At 39.0% G+C, this 10,000-nt stretch overlaps 2 pseudogenes; both read left to right on the top strand.

The window, feature by feature from the left end:
- The first annotated feature begins 988 nt into the window (after positions 1–988).
- Positions 989–2,619, top strand: LOC148743268 (uncharacterized; annotated as a pseudogene).
- LOC148743267 (uncharacterized) lies at positions 2,530–4,995 on the top strand (annotated as a pseudogene).
- The last annotated feature ends 5,005 nt before the right edge of the window (positions 4,996–10,000 follow it).

Here is a 10,000-nt window from a genome sequence, read left to right as displayed (position 1 = left end):
GCCTTTAAATAAAGGATGTTGAATAACAAAAGAAAATGTGTGATTCATGAAATAAGATTGGTTAGATGTGTATATATCAGAGAGAGTCAAACCACGAGTCGTCCTCTTTCCTTCCAAGTCCGAGAAGAAGTATAACTTCTTCTTTAAACATTTAGTCTTCTTACACCTTTTCATCATTTTAAACCTGTAGACAAACCAGAACGATGCCTTCCTCCATTCGTACCCGTCCTTGGTCTGCTGCCAGCGAAATCGTTTGTATGCTTTACGATTTAAGGTTCGATGCCACTGTAGGGGATTTAGAGTTTAATTTAAACACCATGAAAGACTTGGCTCCCATACGAGAAGCTCCTACACCAGAAATTAAACAGGCTCAAACTCAAGTGTTTGACGCGTTTACCAATTACCTTCAAGTGCTTAAAGAATCCTACAAACCTCTGGGAGTGACTAAAGACTTGCAAGATCAACCTTCCAAGGCCTGTGTGATACTTGACGAAGTCCTGTCCTCTGTAGACCAACGCATCAGATGGTATGATGTGGATAAAATCAAAACTCACATCTGTTTTTCCATGCGAGATGATATGCCAGGAGCCACTCGTGATCAGAAACAATTTAACAAAGTCTACAATGGTGTCATGGAGGCCTTTGCGAAATTCGTACGTCATTGTGAAGATAAACCATCACCTAGAGATTCTTCTGATGATGATGATTGACAGCTGTCTTCCACAAACTCTTATTAAACGACTTTTACTTTTACTTTCACAACTTTTCATCATTTAACACACAGACAGCAAACATGTTTGAACATTTAGACGAAAATCCTAAATGGTGTGCCGTGGCTTTAGGATATTTGTTAGACATTGTAGAGAGAAATGCAGACTATGATGATTACTGCCGAATGCTGAGATATACCAAAAAGTAAATTCACGACACTGATCCTACACAAGTGGAAGACGATGAAGAGCAATCACTTAAACTGCAAACAGAAGTCATGAAAGCTTTTCTCGCTTACACAGAACATTGTAAAGCAGTCTACCTCAAAAAGTTAGATGATGAACAAAGCAGCGATGAGGATGAAGTGTTTCTACCACCTAAAGAGACTAATCAAGACATTAAGAAACCTTATATACCTGAACCATTTTCAGAAAATTTAATTGCCAGTCAATTAAACTCTTAATTTTTTTCCGCAAAAGACTGTACACAAGCGTGTGAGATGATAATAAATGTTTTGATTTGAAAATTTACTCATTTTGTCTGTGGTTAATCCCTCCGCCATCTTGGATTTCTTTGTTTCTATTGTTTCCGGCGCCATCTTGGATTTCATTGTTTTTTCCGTTATTTTTTTAAAAAAAATATTGATAACCCTAACCCTGAAAACCCCTCTTACACCCACGCCACAACCCTAACCCTAACCCCTCCTACACCTACAACCTATGAATATATTATCTATACCCTTAAAACCCCTCTTACACCTACGCCACGTGAATAAATTAACCTCGGCCGAGTCACTCGGGCCCAGACCTCAACGCAATGGCTGGTAAGGCTACCTAAACTACTGCCAGAGCAAGATAAGGAAAAGATTGAACAAATTCTTTTCTTGCTTGATAAATTCTGTGTGGGAGATGCCTTATACCATGAACTAACAATGACAATTGATGGTCTCCCTAGATCTTATCTGGTAAAACAATGCCGAGATGACCTAAACAAAATGTGCCACATTGATACACTCCAAGGGAAACACATTGGAGCTAAAGTAAGTTCAGTGGGAGATTTATTAAAGGAACATGTCTAGCATTACCTGCAGCTAAATCCATCATTTAGTACAGACGACAAAATACAAATAAAAGTTAATGGCAATGGAGCACGCATGACAAGGAATTCCAATTTTATTCTTCTTTCTTTCTCAATTCTTCAAACTGAACACTCTGTTATGTCTGCCAAAGGAAATAGGACAATTGCTGTTGTGAATGCCTCTGAAGGGTACCAGACACTAAAGGAGTCATTCGGAGGGATCTTTGAGGAACTCAATCAACTGGTTGCCTCTGGGAAACTTGTATTTAATGAAAAAGTAGTAAACACTGAATTCTTTTTAGGAAGTGATTACAAATTTATTTTACTTATGCTAGGGCTCAAAGGTGCCACCTCAAATTATGCTTATGCCTGGTGTAAAATTCATAAATCTAGCGATGGAACATAGGAGAAAACTACTTTACCTACAACATGCCACCACTTGCAAGATCCCTCAAGGAAATCAGCAAAATGTCCTCTCATTCTAAAGATAATTATTGCTGTGACAAAAAGCCACTGCTTAACATAGAACTAGACCACATAGTGGTTGATGAGCTCCACTTGATGCTAAGAGTGACCGACATTTTAACGGAAAACATCATTACAGAATGTCTCAACTGGGATAAGGATGATGATTTAAATCGAAAAAAAGGAGAGCCACAAGGTCTTCACTTGAAAAAACTAATTCAAGTAATAAGATCTTGTGGGATTTCTTTTGATGTGTGGGAGCAAAGAAAAGCTGATGGTAAGGCAAGCGGAAAATATGACCATGGCCAGAAATCGAGGACAACATGGCCACCAAGCATGCGCGCTATTGCATTTCAAGAACTTTAAAAATGGCGAGTCGTTAAAGGCTTAAAGGCACAAAGAAAGAAAATTCGACTGTACACCCAGTAAAAAGAATTATTACCCACCTCCCAACGTCTGAACTTTCAGAAAATAGCCATACGCTCGTGTTCTTTTATTCTGGCAAGCCAACAACAATTCTAAGTTCTGTCATTTAACATCAAGTAATATGGTCTTTTCAACCATATGTTTGTCTTAAATTTCACCAAAATGCGTTCCTTTGGCTCAAAGTAAAGAGCACTCTCGGTGGAAATCGTCAGCTTCCCAACCTCTCGATCACTTACGTGGATACGCCTCTTGCAATTTCCAAGCTTTTTGAAGCAAAAATCGTTGTTTTGAGTCTGTCGTTTTTGGCCTGAAAAAGGCCCACATCAGGAAGCACATTTCTCGGCTAATTATCACGAATATGGCCAGATTTCTACTTTGTTGTGAGAAAAATTGCCTTCCCTCGGCCGCCATTTTCAAATACAGTGGTTACAAAGCTATCCTTAAGGCAAAAGCTGCTGACTGAACACAGTGAGGTCACTAGTAAATAAATTTAGCCTGTGACAAACCTCTTGACCTACGTGAAATAGTCAGAAATATTGGGGGAATTTCTACTACATCCAGGAAATGTTGCATATAAATTAAAGAGATTTCAATCCATTGACTATATTTTACATGTTTGAAGTACAATGTCTGATATTGCCTCGTTTGAGTCATTTTTGAAATGGAAATTATCAATTGCAAATCCCAGTCCCTCATTAGCATATGCTGCCAAAGTTGTGACTAGAAATGTCCTCTTTGCTGTGGAAATTCCCTACCCACTACTAAAGGGCTGGCATGAATTTCTTAGTAAGGCAACAGAGCAATATAACATTCATGCCCTACTTCAGAGGAACAGAGCCCATCTACATCTGGGACAGGTGAAGAGAGGACAGGTATGAGACGACAACACACATACACTGATTTGTTGGAATTGTCCATCCCTGGAAATTTCTTTGCTATCAGTGAGGACCCCATCACAAGAACAGAAGTTCATAAACATCTTCAGAGATTAGCTGGGGCAGTTTGCAGTGAGTATAAGAAGGCAAAGGGTGGAAGGCAAAGTCTGGAGCTGAGCAAAAAGTCTAAGCGGTTTCACATCTATGAAGGACAGACAGTTGACTTAGTGGAATTAAGAGAGCAGAATGAGCTTTTCAAAAATGAACTCCTGGAGTGGAAAGAAAATTACACTGATTTGGAGTCAGAACTAAAAAAACTTCATCAAGAGATGCAGGTGGCAACCCAAGAAAAAGATGGTGCAATTAAGAATTTACAAACAATCAATGAAGATCTCTCAAGTTATCTAAGTTCACTTGAAAACCTTACCTACAGAGGGAAAGACAGTTCCAAAGTAGCAAAGAAGTCAAGAACGGTAAAAGCTTTTTTGTCAAGGGCACAGTAAACCCTCTGGTTTGCCACATCATTTGGACTTCAATTAGAAAGCCTCACTGTTAGGGAAACAAAGTCAGGTGAATTACATACAGTTAGTGTAGACACAAAAACCTCAGAAGCATCATCTAGCCATGGGGAAAGACAAAGTAGTAGGTTTGAAGCTCTTTCTTTGGAGGAAAAGTCAAACGTTGAGAAAGTTCTTTTTTTTCTTGACAAATTTTGTGTTGGGGACTCCTTCTTCCATGAGTTAACAATGACCATAAATGGCTTGCCAAGGTCTCACCTTGTCAAGCAGAGGCGAGATCAACTGAATGACATCTGCCATATCACACGCACTCCTGGTACAGCAGAAGGGGCACAGGTGTTATTCAGTGATCTCAAAGAAAGGCTAAGAGATTACTTGGCAAATGATCATGATGGGGATGGGGTAAGAATGACCCGCAATTCCAGTTTTATTTCAATGAGTTTTGCCCTTCTTGACTTGGGAGATGATGTGATGGCAGCCAAAGGCAACCACACAATGCTGCTGCTCAAATCAATTGCCCCGCCCCCTACTTCGACGTCGTTAAGAAAAATTGCTGTTGAATGTGCAGAAAGCTATTCTGATAAAAGCAAAAAATCCAAAAGGTTAAATACCTGAAGAATAGTCTCTTAGAATTTTCAAGTGGGATTCATTCCAATCCGCCATATCCTTCCAGTGAGATCATTTTTTCTTTCGTAATTCAGGTAGTATTCATCACATATATGCTATTTGTGATGATTGTGGTCTATCAGAATTTCTGGTGATCATAATTCCTCAGACAATGCCCTGGAACTGTGCAAGAAAAAGATGTGAATTGCCGAGTGTTTTATGCTGCCAGTGAAATGGAGATTGACAGAGAAGATATTACCAAGTTTTGTGAAACATTGAAAATGCCATTTTCCTTAACCAAAGATACTTTGGCATAGTCACGAGGATGCCTTGATTCAAGCTCATACCAATGTTGTCCAGGAGTGGACAAGGACTGGCTGGATGGGACTCGGCTAGCTGTTGGGGCCACACCAGAAAAGAAAGCACCAGAGAGACTCTGACCGAACTAAAAACGCTCAAGAAAGGATCCAGGATCAACATAAAAAATACAGAGTTGTTCGCAGACAAGCAAGACAAAGAGATGAGGAGCAAAGGAGACTAAAAGAGGCACAACATACAGTGCCAGTGCTTTCAATGAGCTGACTGTTACAACAGAACCAGCTAGGAAGAGGAAAAAGAAATAAAATTGTGATTTAAAACTAGGAAATGATCTGTGAATAGTGTAATAAGGCTGCTTTTATTGATGTACCAGTGATAACTTCATGTACGGAATGTTTTACTGCTGATTTTGCTCTACCTCAACATATATTTGTGATATGTCAGGCAGTTCGGGGTCAGTATATGGAACATTTTCTTCATTTTTGTGTAATCCATATTTTGTACTACCGCTATCTCATATGTCGAACGACGAAAGTGCCAGTTCTGTAATTGCAGATATCTCGAGGGAGTCTACAATTCGTGGAGTTATTATTTACAGAATTATCAATGTCTTCGGGATAAAAATTCTTCTCCATTCAGTGTTCAAGAAAGCGTCACGAAATGGGGGGAGAGTATAAGGTAGCTTATTAATTCGTGGAAGGCAAAAAAAACTATTCTTTGGAAATTTTCTTTCATGAGCTTCCAAAAAATACATTGATTGAGGAAAACAAGCCGCTCCATGGGCATAAAAGGAAACCTGACCTAGATTTAGCCACAGAGCAGGCAAACAGACTAAACATTGACCAGAAACTTGAAGATGTCATCAAGGGTTCGGAGAACAGAAAAAAAGGTAGAAAGAAAAATGCAGCAGACGAGTGAAAAAAAGCAGCAAGAATGCAAAAAAAAAAAATAATAACAAAAAAGAGGGGGGTAAAGAGGTCGAATCAACAGTAAAAAACTCACACCAAAGAGACCCCAAACAACACCAGATAAGGATAAGGCAAGGATTTAAAGACTGGCACTCAGCACTGTCATTTTTTAGGCCTGTGTGATTTTATTGCCAAACAGGGTGAAGTATTTAATAATGGCACTCCACAGTATGAAAAACTCTTATTGGTAGGAGAATTACAACAACAGTTAGCCCAATTAACCGCCGTCCAGTTAGCCCAATGGATAGTGCGCTGGACTGTTGTGCGGGAGGTGGAGGGTTCGAGCCCCGACCGGACCAACACTCAAGGTCTTAAAATAATTCAGAAGAATTTGCTACCTTTCTATAACTTCCAGAAATGGTTAGATATTCTAGTCTTCTCGGATAGGACGAATAAATGGAGGTCCCGTCTCCTGCATGGTTGGGGGTAGGAGACGTTAGTTTCCCACGCACGAGCACGAGATTCCTGTGTGGTGGATGTCCTCCCCTGGAGTGGGATGGGGGGGTTTACTGGGCCCGCAGTAATTGGTGCGAAGCTGTTGCGGTGTCCCTACCTGTCGGCGAATCTAATAAATTAAACTTCTCGAAACTCAACCTCAAGAACTGACCTACAATTATATTGATGATATCAGTATGTGGGTTTCTTTAAGGGAAAATTTAATATATCTAATGAAGCCTTGCATGAGCTGGCCATGAAGTGTAAGTGCATGCCTAAAAAATGTAAAATATGCAAAACAACTAGATAACCTAAAAGCCAATTGAAATCTGAAAAGTACACCAGGGGAGGTAGAGGGAAAACACTATTTTTTTTTTCAAAGAGAGTCTTGAGGATGCAGCAATGAACAATAAAGGGGAACTTTGGAACATGTTAATAATAGTTAGTACATACACTGAGTGTTATGAGCAAAGTCTAATGATCTGGGCATTTGCATTTGTCTGTCAGTGTTTACAAGTAAAACGTAAAAACATGGAATCAACTTGACTCAACTGCTAGGAATGAAGCAACCGTTATACAAGACCCTGTACTTGCCACAAACTCTGTCTCTAAAGAAAGTACTCGCTTACCAACTTCAAACCGCTTTGCGTTTGGTAATATTGCCACTTTTGAAGAAGGTGTCAGGTCATGTTTGCCTGGTCGAAATTCTGTTTCACAAGTTCCGCTAGCCGCATCCACCTCTTTCAAAATTGAACGACCTCACTTAGGAGTGCTTGTCTGGCCTTGGTCTTCAAAAACAGCAAAAACAGGATGACAAATGCATCCAAACTTAAATTAGGCGAGCCAAATTTGCGAGAAAATGATGAAAGCGATGACTGTATTAATACTATTGATTAAAGTTCATGGGGTTGATGAGGTCGGTTTAGCAAGAGACTTGTTTATTATGAATATTGCCACTGCAGACTGCGGACTGCGGGGGCAGCATTATTAAACACCACTGCGCGACTGCGGTGGCCCCAAGTAAGACATATTGTAGCCAGGTATTGTAATATGTGACCAATTCAACTTACCTTCAATCGATAACTCTCCCATGGAAACTTCTAAATCACTGAGAGTATCATCAAATGTTAGGGCAAATTTTTCTTCTTTTTACTTTCATTTTCTCACTTACTTGTTATCATGTATTCTTTTCTGTTCCCTCCGGTATTTCGTTAGTTACGCTCCTTTGTTATTTGCTGTATGTAAATTTCGTTATAGTTTTATTACCTCGCCCTTATTTATTGCCAGTTTTTTGTACCGAGCTATTAGTGTCACATCATTCCTCGAAGTAGGTTTCTTCTTCGGTGGCCCTGACCAACAACCCTATCTTTCTCAGCATTTGGTAAGCAGTTTTGTTTTCATCGTTTATTTTTTTTTATTTCATTTTGCAGTCGCCTTAAAGTAGTTTTTTCTGTATTGTAACTTATTTTTTCGCTCCTTTGTAGGAATTTACTTTCTTCGCTGATAGTAAATACATTTGCTGACATTATGAACGTGTTGTGTATGTAACTGACCCTTGCCCGTTCATCAAAAAAATCTTCAATTGATGGAAGGCGTGCTTCGTCTTCAGAAAAATCTGCCATTCTCGCTGTCTTAACTGATTTACAAATTTTCGACAGATTTCGCATATATTCAACACAGGATTTCGCAGGCTTTCCCCTTTCCTCTCTCTTCCCTTCCCATCGCTCCCTTCGCCCCCCCAAAAAATTTTCGATCGCGAGCGACTGGGGACAAAACAGCTTTTTCTTGAAAAAGCCTGTGGAGGAGGCAGGGACCTTAGTATGAAACTTAAGAGTGGCACTTCTGAGATTCTTCGTTTTGATCAGACAATTTAGCCACAAGTTCCAATATGTTGCAGTTTTAAGACCCGAGAAAGCAAATATTTTGTAAATTCTAATTTTTGAAATAATCTGATTGTTTTTTTATTGTCATAGTCAGTATTTAGTGATTTCATTTCCCTGTTTTATGGTTAATCTTTGGCATTTTTGTGCACAAATTCAAGTACATTTTTAAACTGTGCAGGTATCTCTGTCTAACAAAACAAATTGTCTTTAATGATTTGTTCCTTTTAGAACATATTTAAACCCAAAGCCTGCCCAGGAGTTAATTAGTTCAAGTGTGGATTGCCTTGCATCCTTCAATTTTGGAAAACCTTGCCTCAAGAGTTTTTCTCCAACAATCATTCCTTTCAGACATGATATTTTCCAGTATCTTTTCAGGGGAAAGGGGAAAAAAAGCCAAGCACTGTTTTGTAATCTCTATTTAGCAAAGTTTTGCATTGAGGACACGTATGCCGTATTTCATGTATTTATAAAACAAGGACAAATCCATAAATCGACTGTCCTATTTAATTTCTTTGAAGGATAACAGATTTATTCCATTGTTCCCTAATCATGGTGCAATTGAATCCGGCCATTCTGTGGAAAGATCAGTGAAGGTAAATGGCAATTGGGTGAAGCAAAACTTCGCCTGTCCTGGAATGGTTAGCCTGTACAATGCTTACATGGGTGGTGTTGATGTCTCTGATCAGAGGGTCAGCTTGTATGCAACGCTAGAGAGGTGCTGTGTGTTATAAAAATAATTTTTTCTATCTTATAGAAGTGTGTGTTTCAAATCCACACATTTTGGAAAGAAAATCCCCAAATCATATCTCCAGAACCGCTTTAGCCTTCAGAAAGTCATTGATAAGTGACTTGATTAAAAGGAAAGTCCTTCAGGTGGGACACTCAGATGCAACTACCACCCACTCCTGAAATTAGATTTCACCAGGAACACTCTCACCACCTGGTGAGCAATGATAAAAGTTCTACTTGTAAGATTCACCTGCAGCGTGTAGATACCTTTCAAAGCCGTGCAGCGTGTGGAGTACGCATGTGCCTGGAGCCCTGTTTTCTTAGATACCACACTTGGAAAGACCAATATTTCCATGACGAAGACCGTGAAGGCCCCAGACATCTGAAAAAAGGAATGAGGAGGCCTTGCACCAGAGGAAGGGGAAGAGTTCTTCAAAATTGAACACTAACAGATCAACATGATGGTGGAAGTAAAATAACTAAAGCAAAAGGATATAAGAGACAATGATAGTGATTAACTCTAAGACTTTCTTTAAGATAATACTTCAAGATTTTGTTACTCAAAAGATAATTCATGCACTTACAATAACTTTAATGGCTCAAATTTGTGAGCAAAGTGATATTAACTGTTAAAATGATATTTACAATGTTTGAAAGTCACGATTTTTTGAGAAAAAGCTATAGTTCTAGAATATACTTGTTACAGGAATCTTTCAGTCAGTCCTTCTTGAAATTTCCAACAGGTGTACTAATTATGCATGTCATGACCTCATCATATGATATATATCCCATAATAGGTTAAACGAACTGATAGACAATTTTCCCCTGGTTATGAATATATGTGGGTCATATGGGGCTTTACCAAAAAAAAAAATTAATCTACAACTGGTTTTGTTAACATCACTAAGTTTTCTGCAAAAAATTAACATAACCGTGGTATGTTAAGGGTTAGTCTATTTAACATCTATTCTAAATTTTGTCCCCAACAA

This window comes from Stylophora pistillata, chromosome 1 (genome assembly GCF_964205215.1).
Source record: "Stylophora pistillata chromosome 1, jaStyPist1.2, whole genome shotgun sequence".
NCBI lineage: Eukaryota > Metazoa > Cnidaria > Anthozoa > Scleractinia > Pocilloporidae > Stylophora > Stylophora pistillata.
The sequence above is the reverse complement of the archived record's forward strand: the minus strand, read 5'-3'. Positions and strand labels throughout refer to the sequence as shown.